The sequence below is a fragment of the Nasonia vitripennis genome, chromosome 5, assembly GCF_009193385.2.
Source record: "Nasonia vitripennis strain AsymCx chromosome 5, Nvit_psr_1.1, whole genome shotgun sequence".
In the NCBI taxonomy this organism is placed as follows: Eukaryota; Metazoa; Arthropoda; class Insecta; order Hymenoptera; family Pteromalidae; genus Nasonia; species Nasonia vitripennis.
The window spans coordinates 18,852,647-18,864,939 of record NC_045761.1 but is presented as its reverse complement, the minus strand read 5'-3'; the positions used below and the strand labels follow the sequence as shown (position 1 = coordinate 18,864,939).

The following is a 12,293-nucleotide window of genomic DNA, read 5'->3' as shown; positions in this document are numbered from 1 at the left end:
AAATCTGGAAACGTCGGGTGACCGATGGTGCTTGGAGAATTTTGTTCGGAAATTGTCGAGTTGAATTTCGGTAGAAGAATACATTCCGAAGTATAGTTAAATATTGAACAGGAGTATTGAAAATACGACTTTTAAATATGAATGCTTAAATGAAATTTAGATGCCAGAATAAGATGAATAATCAAAAAGCTCCTTTTGTGAAATTCAAACCAGGGAGTACAATGAATTCTTACAATGAAAATTTAATATTTCTAATTTAATTAAATCAAAAATTACCTTCGTATAAAAAAAATGACCTGATACCTCTAATCACACGTTTTTCAAAATTCTGCGGTTTATTCAAATACCTCTTTCCCCTTTAAAATATCTAAATTTGCAATCTCGTTATTTCAAAAATGTTTTATTCCAAATTTCAATAACCTCCTCTTTAAAAAACCCGATTAAAGCGGAGCATCGCGCGATAAAAGCTCTCACACATACGCACAATGAAAAAAAAGTTCTCCTATCCTCTCTCTTCCTCTTCCGTTCCCGCGAGACGACTCGCTTTCTCTCTCTCTCTCTCTCTCTCTCTCTCTCTCTCTCTCTCTCTCTCTCTCGCAAGCTTTGACCTTTTTACCATTATAGTTCGATACGTCAGCTATAAATAACGGCCGCGAAACTTCAATAGTCGCCGCGGCGTTCTATTTAAAAATGTATAGAAGCTCGCTCGCTCTCTCACACACACACACTCTCTCTCTCTCCCTCTCTCTCTCTCTCTCTCTCTCTCTCCGACGACCATTCAGCCTAGCGAGCGTTGCGCGCTTATCGGCTCCGACACACGCGCCCGATACATTTTATATACTCCTCCCGGAGTCGTCGCCGTCGACGACACACAATCGCGCGTTCCCGTCACGAGCAATACAAAACCCGCGCAAGCTCGCGCGGCATTTGTTGCTGCGCACAAAAACCTATTGATCACCAGCGGGGCACTGTAAGCTCTGGCTTTTTTTGTCGTTGTTGTCGATTCGAGAGCTATTTTGAAAATGATGCGTATTTACATGCGAAGAAAGAACGCGCAATTGCGAGAGAGAAACTACGCAGCGCTGTGGGCTGCTCGTCCAGTGCCATTGAAATTATCAAGTACAGAGAGCGGCGGCAAGAAAAGCTCTCGGCAGTTCTGACCTGGCTCTTTAATGCGAGAGCTTAAGCGCGGGGAATTCGAAAAAGAACGAGCCAATTATGGCTCAGAAAAGTTGAGGAAACTCGATTGCGCTTCGCTCGTAGTAATGCAAAGGGAGTCTTCTAAACCCTCTATCAACTTATTTCGTACACAACTGATCCATTCTATCCTCGATCATAAGATTATACTTTCTCGCAGCGCTGAACCCGCATTCTATACATCTCCGGCTATACAACGGCTATATCCTCATTCGGTATCTTATCACTCTATGGAACCTAATTGCAAACCGCTCAAGGTCACCCTATACATTTCCCCGAAAAAAGCCGCAGCTCCATAAAGAAGCCGCAAACTCTAAAATATCGTATATTCCATGCGGCATAAAGCATAATTTCCCAAGCTCTTTCTCTTTCATTCCTCTCGGGCATAGGGAAAACAGACATACACACACACCTATATATTCCAGAAAAGAGCAGCGAAATTACCAGGTCGCAGAGCTCTCATAATAGCTCTTGCCCTCCGCGATATCGCTGAAAGAAGAGCATAAATAAAACGGCCGATTTATATGCCGCTCTAGTTGCCCTCTCTCTCACACGAAATATGGCAAAACTCAGCGTGTGCGTGTATATGCGCGCAAGGGGTTTTCTCCCGCATCTGCGGAGGGTAGATTTACGCGAGCGATATCCGCACAGGCGACAATATCCTCTTTCTCCTGTTGTCGGAGGGAACGCACGCACGAATATATATAGCACACGCAGGCAGTTCGTTCGTTGCTATTCGGTGCGCAATCGAAGCGCGCTGAAATTTTAATAACGGCGACATACTAGCGGTGGTATAATTGTCGCTGAATTCGTATGGTTGACACGAGCAGACGTGAGCGGTATAATTGAGTTTTAATCGTAATGCTCGACGTGACCGATGTGTGCGAGAGAAGTTCTATACAGGAAGTCGATAGAAATTCAAGAAACGAAGTGGAGATTAAAAATCGCAAGCTCTCTCCAAGCCGAGCTTCTCTATTATTATCACTTCTCTCGCTCGAGTGAGAGGGAAAAAAGGAGATATTTCATTCTTGAAACAAAAGCACTCCGCGGAACGTTAACGATCCGAGCGCGAGCTTTCTCTATGGTTCGCCTCGAAGAATTGCCCCTGACAAGTACTGATCCTCGTGAAATCTCTCAAAAATCCCCGGGACGTTGCCGCGGCTGCAAAAAAAGCACCGCCACCTATATTGAATGGACTGCGGGAGAAGGAAGCGAAAAAAGCCGGGGTGTATGAAGGCAAAGAAAGAAGGCGAGACGAGGAACGTAATTATAGTAATCGCGCCGCACTGTGGCTTTTGAGTCGCTTTGGTGTGAAAGGATCGACTCCGCGCGATCTCCTTTCGCTCGCAGTACTATATATACAGTGAGAAAAGGGCGATAATGGCGCGACGGCAACGGCGACCTTCCAGCTTGGCTGTATAGCGGTTCGCGCCCCACCAGCGTTTTGTGCTACTCTGTCGCATGACGGAGAAATATTATACGTATCGCCGCGTGATTGTAATGAGTATTATAATGGGATCGATATACGCGGCTCTGCGGAATTGCTCGGCGTTTACGCTTTTGTGTTGGTTTATATGTGTGCTATATGATGGGAGAATCGTATTTGTGTTTTATTTTGTTGTTGTTTAATTGAATTTTAATAAGGATTTACCAGCATTATTGCCTAGAAACGGTGTAGAACCCTTTCATTCAGTATTCAGAACTGTTTTACCGATCGTGCATTGAATGGAGATAAATATAGTGTTGAACTAGGGCATTTACCACAATATGTAAACCAGTTGTATGATATTATGCCCTCCGTAATGATTTTTATGTGCTGTTTTAAGGCTGTTATGATCGAGGCTCATAAAATTAACGACTAAAATTATTAATGACGTAAATAGACGCTAATTAAAATAATGGCTTAAAACTTTGTAAAATTGCTATAAACACGTTTACGAAGGGTAAGTGAGCTTAGTTTTGGCGTAAATGTAAGTGTTTGCACATTAATAATTAGTTTAGAACTTGTTCCTCGGTCGGTATTCATACTCTAGGGCGGGAGATTTGAATTTTCAATTAAGTTTGGAACTCTGTTCAAATATTCTTTTTCAGCAGTAAATTCTATTACTTAGTATCATAGCGTATTAATATCTTTAAAAACATTAAGAATTACAAAGCCACTCAAAGCTTTCCAACATACGTCATCAGTTATTCAAAACAAATAACCTACTCAATTACATGAAATATCCCCCATTGAAATAAACCCGTTCACAATAGCGCAATACCTTTGAGCACACCGCAAAAAAAGGGGGGACATATATCTCGCAACGCAATCATATCCTTACACCCTCGACAAATAGTAAAAGAAAGCTATACATATACAGCCGGTATTCGTCCCCCGCGTCGTGCAGTTTCGCACGGATTAGCTCACTCCCGGTGAAGGGCGCCGCGCAAGTGCACTATAGGCGCCTCTGTTGTGGGACCACCACGATAACTTTCAATGCGTCTCTCTCCGTACTGCGTCACTTTAACCTTTCTCTCTCTGCGTATTTTCCGCGCCACTCGTTTTCTATGGATGCGCGCGATTCCAATTTGTTTTCGAACCTGTATAAGGGTCGTTATCACACGAGAGTCTCCCACAGACGCACTTCCAGCATGTAGGCCAATGAAGGATGCGTTTTTGTTCACTGATCTCGAACATTCCGCGATGCGAGCTTTTCTGTTATTGGATTTCGATAAAATTGCGCTCTAACGTCGATGTTTATACCGTTAAATAATAAAAATCGTCGGCTTGCGTCTCCGTCTTGCGAAGATCGTACAAGTTTATAAATGCGACGGGCTATATTCTAATTTTATCCGACTATAAAATTTACTCGATACCAGGTGAGACATATAGCAGTGACTGCCTTTTTAAGACAGAGTGCAATGCTTGACGTCGATTTTTTTGGCTTTTCTTAAACCTTTATCGGATAAATGTCTTCTACTGTATACACTTAATTTTAAGCCCTTTCAGCGGGTCTTGAATAATAAAACTCTTTCGGATTGGATGCTACTTTCGAGGAGATTTACGGGGTAGTTTGATGATATTTACGATTGTGCAGTTACGGCTCGACGTGGGCGTATAATATAACAGTGCTGCAGAGAAAGCTTTTTAAGACCTCCAGAAATAGCGTTATTAAAAACTCAATTTTCAATTTCAAGACAAGCGTACCGCTAGCGAAATTTATTTGTGTGCGTCTGTATAAACGACCTTACCATCGTCATGGGCAGCACGTATCCCATTTGAATAACTCATTCCGAAAAAGAATACACCCACAGACACCGTATAAAAGACCATAAATTAGTCCAGCATATTCTCCTCACACGTGCAGCTCGCACACACGTCCAAGTAAACAGAACATCCATTAATTCGCTCGCGCGAGTTTTGTCACCCGCGATATCTACAGTCTCTGCTCGGAATGGCAATTTTCGAAATTGCAGCTGAAACCAGCGGCGCTCGATTTAAATTTCAAAACTTTCGCCGTATCCGATATAATCAGCGAGTAACCCTTCGAATCGATGTCGCGGCCAAGTCGTACTCTCGTGTAGACCTTATATTATATTATACGTTTGAGCTGTGTGTTCAAACAAAAAAAACGCGCCCTGCCCACACTAAAGGCGTACATCCCCGACCTTGTCTCAGTGAAGGTGAAAGAGTGTACAGGGAACAAGTTTAAAGAGACGCGCGGTGAGATCAAAGCTCGCGCGAGACAAAAAAAAAATCTGGGGTATGTCCGGGGGATGAAACGACGCGCGGATTCTTATGAAGTTAGAAAAGAAAACGGCGAGTGTAAAAGGGACTGTCGATACGCGTCGGCGGCTAAAGCTTTTAGCGCAGGCGCGCTTTGTTCTTTCGTTTCGGAATTATGGCACCTGTGCGCTGTGTGTTTGTCTTTGTGTCCGAGCTATAAATAGCGAGTGAAAAAAAAGTGAAAGGCGGGCTTTGTGTGCGCGGCTCTGATTTGTTAGAAAAAATGTGTGTCATTTATTCGATGCCGACGTGTCAGTCGCTGTTTAAAGGGATAGAAAAAAGAAGGTACAGGAAATGAAGAAATCAATGGACTCGCTTCTTCCGCCATCATGAACGACTGTTTACGGGTCTGTGCCCAAGGAAAAAATATTTACGTCATATTGCTAGGAAAAATTAAGATCGTTAAGCGTGACGTATGTTCTCGTATTATGAACTTGATTTACGGGGGCTTACAGCGAGATTGGCTACATCATTTTACACTGTATTCCAGGTATACAAAATGCAATCCCGCAAACTTATTCAGCAGTCCGTATTCCGTTCACGTACGAAATCCAATTTCGCAAAGTTATTTTTCCATGTGCTCTTAAGGACGATCTAGGTTTAAAGTTTCAAGTGCGCGGCGCAGAGATTTGCGACGGCGTTCGCATTGTGTGCCGCGGAGTTTTATTGCCGCAGTTTTCCATCGGACTAATGAAACGCGCAATATGCAAACAGCTTTTTTACTTTAATTCCTACCTAATTCTTATTCCGAATGTTTGCGTTTATTCTGCTTTACGAGAGTGCATAAACTTTTGTGGACACCCCAAAAGCCTCTGCAATAAACTCGCGGTGCACGTGCACGTCTCGAAGCAAAAGCACGAAAAAGAACAAACTGCACTCGCGTGTTACAAGCATCTTAAGCTCTCATCCAATCGGCAATAGGCCTAGCGTGTGCATCGGCATGCCTTGAGCTCTCAAAACAGCCGCGATCGTTACGCGAAAGCGACAGACACTTGTTAGATTTTCTGCCGCGAGACTATACCGAAACGCCTGATTGCGCATTGACCTTCCAGCAGCACCTGAGCCTGTAGACTCGTTCTTCTTTTTTCTGCCTCTTTCTGCAGTACTGGAGGGACACACGTGCCGAGAATACTTGGCTGCATTTCAGCGAGCTTTCTCTTATTGATCTTTATTACCTCGGGGACGACTGGGACTAGTTCTTTTTTTTCGGCTTCGTGGGAGTCTGGCGTGCTGGAATTAAAGGATGAGGGGAATGTTTGCATGAAATAAGCGAGAGTTCAAATTGGTAATATTGAACTTGGCGAGAACGAATCTATGGCGGGGAAATCGGAGACGTGAAATTCGAACTTTGCAGATGGGTTGTACATGTGCATGAATATTAAGCGACTCGTAATGGTTGGGTACCTGGTAAAGCCAGTCACTTTGTGGCTGTACTCGAATATCACATGATGTTGATAGGAATATTTCATCAAGCACATAATGTCGAATACGAAACCGTACAATTATCTAGCGCAACCTACATTCAGTGTTGAATTCATTTGATGGCAATAAATTAGCTTCACTCAAAGTGGAACAATAGAGTCTATTGATGACTTCGAATTCTAAATATCCTCATTGTATCTTCACTCTTATTATTGAAAAACATGCAAAAGCAGCTGGAAGCACAGAAAACTCCAAAAAATAAGAAATTGCATCTCGATCTAGCTGAGCTCCTCGAAGACATTACACCACACCGGCCATTAAAAGCCCGTAAACAGAGCTCTTAAGCGCCACGTAAAGCTTGCATTAAACGACGCGTCGTCGTCGTCGGCGGCGGCGCAGAGTTGGCAGGGCCCCCCTGGCTACATAATCAATTACTACGTCCCAGACCAAAATGTGCCCAGCCTCTCTCTCGCCTTATCAATTGGCCGGCATTCAAATTTCTGCTCGTGGCGTTAACGACGACGCTCAGCAGTTGTAGAGAGAGAGAGAGAGAGAGAGAGAGAGAGAGAGAGAGAGAGAGAGAGAGAGAGAGAGAGAGAGAGAGAGTTGGCGCTCCCTAGCGAAGCGTCAACTAAACGTATTCCCCGAGTCATGGTTATCCAATCGAAGGCGGCGCGCCGACTGAATTGCAGTTATAGCTGCGAGGAGGGTAACGGGCAATTATTGCCCACGGAAATGGCTGTTTGATTCGTTTCAGCCATTGCACGAAGTCGTCGCTGACGACTACTCTGCGGCCTAAGATTATTCAGCCGTGGGTCATGATAATGGAAATCAATGGGCTGGTGGTCTGGCTGTGTGTAGTGGTATAATTTTTGTGGACTTTTAGGGCTTGGTTAGGGAAAACCGGGTCGATTTTCTGACGCTGCCCACGTTTTCAAGGTGATAAGAAGAACGTGTGAACATTCGCTCGATTGCTTGGGGGATTTTTGGTGTACTCGAAAGTGGCAGAAGGTAATTTTAACACAGTTAGTTACGAGTTCAACAAATAAGTTAAAAAGCTCAAAAGGCTGCAGTTAGTGCTCTTTGATCCATCGCCCTTCGAAGTTCAAACACTGTTGAAATATTCTAGCGTCGAACCTTGTTTACTCGGTTTCGCTCACAAGATACATACCTGAACGTGTTTGCGAAACTTTCTGGAAAACACGGCTTCTTGAAATTGAAATTTTCGAAATTTTAAGGTGCTCGCTTCTAAAGTGCAGGTAAATTTTCTCGTCTCGTACCCTTAGCGCACGCGTGTTCTAAAATTATTTATTGCTCGTAAATGCAAGTTATTGTAGTAAAAATCTTCCACGAAAACCTACCGAAACCTTTTTATTACTCAATTTGAAGTAAAAAGTTCCATTCAATTTTCTCGAGCTCGTTTATAAACTTTGTAGGCTGTTACTGCAAGGAATTCGCCGTTAAGAATATCGAAAGTATCGGAAAAGGAATTTCGCCTATAATGAATCTAGTTTAGACCTAAAAGAGAAATCATTTTTTATAATACCATGTGCTTTATCGGAAAACGGAAATCGATATTTGCACGCAATCGGTGAAAAGCGCAAAAAAGCTCATAAGAAAGTCCTTTGAGCTTTCTTACGAAGTTTCATTATAGATACGCACTATATCACCGGTGCGCACTTGGAAAAAAAAGTAAATTTGTTCGAGTGTATAATTATGAATTAGAAGAGTATCTCGAGAATTCCAAATTAAAAATAGAGCTTGGCCTTATTCACTTTTTTTCTCGTGCCCCCCCCCCCCCCCTATTTCTTCCTTTTAGTGAAATGCAAATTAACTTACACCCTGGTACACCTCTGATATTGAGGTCGAGTGGAGAGAATATTAAAAAATGTACACTGTTCATTTTCATTTAAATAAAAGCTCTTGCTCCGAACCTTGAAGCTTCAAAAATTTTAATAGCGTAATTTACATACGTAGCGGTTGCTTATCCTCAGTAAAATCGTTGCTCATCATCGAATCTTCCAAACCGGCAATTGTGTACAAATGGCCAAATCAGTGCAACTCTACTTGAAGCTTGATCCTCGTGTTTGCAAACAGCTTTTTAGTCCCAGTGGTATTCATCGTCTCATAACGAAGATATTTAAATGCATCACAAACTCGCTCTCTCGTCCACTCTCAATCTCATACATTTTAAAGCGTCGATTTGCGATTCAAGAAAAGAGGAATAGCCCCGCGTCCATTTAAATACCATCCTGTACCCTGTCACCGACAGCTTTTCTTTCGCCCTCGAAACACTCCTCGGCGATTCGTTCTTGTATTCGAAACCTGAAACCAGCTTCATGGCGGAAAGAAGAACCTCCAGAGCGATCAGTTCACTGTATACTGCATCGAGTCTCTTGACAAAGGTCAGAGTTGAACGTTGCCCAGGCCAGTGTATAGCGGACCGCAGCCAGGAGAGTCGAGTGCTCATGGTTCGTGTGCACGCGAACGTCGACGACACAATAACCACTCGAGCTTGGCTTGCCGGTAGCACTCGACGCGCTCCAAATTTATGTTCGTTCAGATAAGCGAGTTAATAGAGTCCCTTTAGTGGCGAACTTCGCCCGCAGAGCCAGGGCGAGCGCTGCGCACCGCTGTATTTTCATTCTCAATTGCGTCGGCCGCTCTGGCAGAGACGGAGACGCGCGTGACGCAGGTGTTGCCCGGATGAGCTGCTGTCTTGATGCTAGAGTGCTTTTCTAGAGACTCGCGCAAGAGGAAGGTTATTCAATTTATGAACGAGGAAATGGATTGCCGCTGCGTTGCTGGCGCAAGATTATTTGCAATGCGGTAGGCTTGTTTTAATTTGTCCGACTGTATCCAGGCCTGTTCTACTTGTATTAATACCGAACGCATAGCGCGAATGTTCAATCCAGGCGAATAGGCTCGAGGCAGAATTTCAATGAGTACATCGGGCATGAGAATAAACGTTAGCATTAAAATTTACTTTTCTCCGCGAGAATTTCACGAAGAAAGCGCGCAGTTTCATTTGGAAAAGCTCTTGGACGATGGCTATCGACTTTTAACAGCCGCGTTTATACGCGGGGGAAGGAATTAAAGTTTATTCTGCCCCTTACGATGACATTTCCGAGATAAGCTTGTACACGCGGGTGAGAATCAATTCGAGTAAATCAGCCTTTGTAATGGAAAATCGAATACTTGGAGGTGAAACTGTGTGTACGTTTACACGTGGTGTTGTTAATGCTTAAACAAAATAGGACAATGTTAAAAGCTATACGAGATACATCAGTTAAACTTTGAATAACCTATCTATTCAAAGTGACCATACACGTGGGAAATTGAGCTGTATGATAGAATCTCACATCGCGATAATGTTGCAAAAGCGAAATAAATTCTAATTCGAATCTCTTTTCTGAAAACGCTCTAAAAGGCTGATAACTATCAGTCAAGCGTTCTTTCTCGAATAAATTCACTTTCCTCTCTTCCAGCAATTTAGAACTTTGCTCAAGAACCGCCAAGTTTAAACATTAATTCAGCGCTAAAATTCAAAACAGTCTCGATACAGAGCTCCCGGTTTCATAAACTATAATACATTATATCCTCTCCCTACTCATTTCCATTAGATTATATTTCGCAACTCGGAGTTTTCGACTGCGTGCTAATTATCATTTGACGAGAGCCCCTCGATTAATCATCGTCTCTCGGTGATGAATTACAAAGTAGGTCCGACGCAAAAACAGGCTCGAAAACACCGCCGGCTTTAAATGCGACAATCGTTTCCAATTTACGAGCCAACCGTGAAAAATTATCTTGCACCGTATTTCTTCTCCGTCGTTGTCGTCGCGGTTGGAAGTCGGAAGTGGGATCATCGTCGGGGGATTTACATGCCTATTGACTATTCTATCAACCAAAGTAATGTCGCGACCACCAGAGAATCACACTTTTCCGCCGTAACAATATAACGCGAAGGCAATAACGCTAACCGCAGCATCAACTCGGTCGTATAAAAGCAACAACGCCGAGATCAAAATGACGTTTGTCCACCAAAATTGTAGAGAAAGAATACGACGCACGCCTCGATAAAGCTCTCTCGAAGGTCAATTTCTCCGCGCAGCGAAGAGAGAGAGCAAGTACGTCCAGCGCACGTCTCGTGTTATGTTATTAAGAGAAGCCGTCCCCCTCGTTGCCATCAAAGAAGAAAAGCACAGCGACAGTTTATCGCCCGGGGAAAATGGATTCTTTACGAGCTTGCGACTTATGCCCTCACGTAGATATATATAAAACAACTTCTCTCGCCGGCTCCATAAAACTACTCGTCGCTGCTGCTGGGCCATGGCGCAACGCTTTAATGGCTCGTCGGCAAGTTGTTGCAGAGCGAGAGAGCTGAAAGTTTCCCCAGCGCGCGACGACGGTCATTCTTTCCCGCGTGAAAGTGACGCTGACCCTGTGGATTTTCGAGAAAATTATGGGGCTGATGTGTGATTTATGACGGCTGAGAGATTTTTCTACGTTTCCTTTTAGGATATTTCGCGGGAAAGTGATATCGGGTATTTTATATCTGAAAAAGTTTCCGCGTCGTCGCGTCCCTAACAACTTTTCGTTCTAAAGTGCCCAAGATTTTCGATGCTTAGGTTCATACTGACGCGTCAGCTCTTGAAACTATGAAACGCAGAAGTTTATTTGTTCTTCTTGGAAATAAAGAAGCGCCTCGATCTTTTTTCTTCTTCAAAAAAGCGCGAAAACTGTTCGATCACTTCTGCGAATTCAGTAGACGGTTCGCAAGCACAATAACATATAAATTCATCGCAGCGTAGTCGAAAGTTCGAAAATCTCCATCCCCGCGAAACTTTCTCGGAGAAAAGTGCACGCTCACGTCTGTTCCTATACAATTCGACATCGTTTACCGTAATGCGCTTCCTATAATTATGCCTGGCTTCAACTCCCGCGGCATTGTCGAGAAGCGCACGTCTGCAACTTCGAGCAAGTAGGCTAAGAAAGACGTGTATCTATATATACGTAACACACGTCGAAACTTCGCCGGGATTAAATGCCTCTTCTTCCCTTCGGAAGTGCACACAGTTGTGTAGTCCCGGAAGTTGGGGTGTGGAAGGCGAGCTCGTGAATTTTGCAAGTACTACTACTACGCTTCGCGCGGCTGTGAGGGGGCGAAGGGCAGGCTCTTTTTGCGTGTTTTCGTGACCTTCGTATTCGACTGCAAGGCCAGAACGCGCTAAATGCAACCCGGACGCCCGGGATTTACGACTAACCGCGAGAGTCTGACGCGCAAGCTTCGCTCGTTCGCTATTGCGGCGCGATGGATATGTATGTATGCATCGTTTTTCTTCGCGCTCTGCTTTTCGATTTTACCATCTTCGCTCTCGGGGTGCACTGGTTGGCACAGTTTTGTCGTTGAAGTTTTGGCCTGCTGTTGAGTCAGTTGAAAAGCTTTTAGGAACTGTGGGTATACCTTTGTTCATTTACTTTCGAGTTAGTTTGAAAACGCTAATTAGGGAAGCTGTGCGCGGGAAATTCGAAATTGCAGTGATAAATCGAAAGCTCGAGAATTTCGAAATACTATCCTGCAGTGAGTTGACGGTTTAAAATTCCGCTTTAATCAAAGAGGAAGCGTGAAACTAAAATTTAAAACAAGCTCGCAATTTACAGCGCAAGCTCCAGTGCTTGTATACAAGAATAGATGAGGGCGCACTTTATACTCTTGATATCGGTATCTGCAAGCTGCCACGGTTCGACAAATGCAATTTCAAACAAAACAGGGCATGCGAAACTTTGCAAGCTTCATGCTACACTAAAACCTTAGTAAATCTCTTTGAAAATTTCGCAACACTCTTTTCCTCGCTCGCTCGTCCTCTGCTTCGCATTTTACGTCGCGTCCCGGCCACGCTTT

At 43.8% G+C, this 12,293-nt stretch overlaps 1 protein-coding gene across 3 annotated transcripts in view; it reads left to right on the top strand.

The window, feature by feature from the left end:
• Positions 1–12,293, top strand: part of LOC100122393 (alpha-catulin) — a 105,547-nt gene that overhangs the window by 2,892 nt on the left and 90,362 nt on the right. The gene's annotated exons all lie outside the window — the stretch shown is intronic.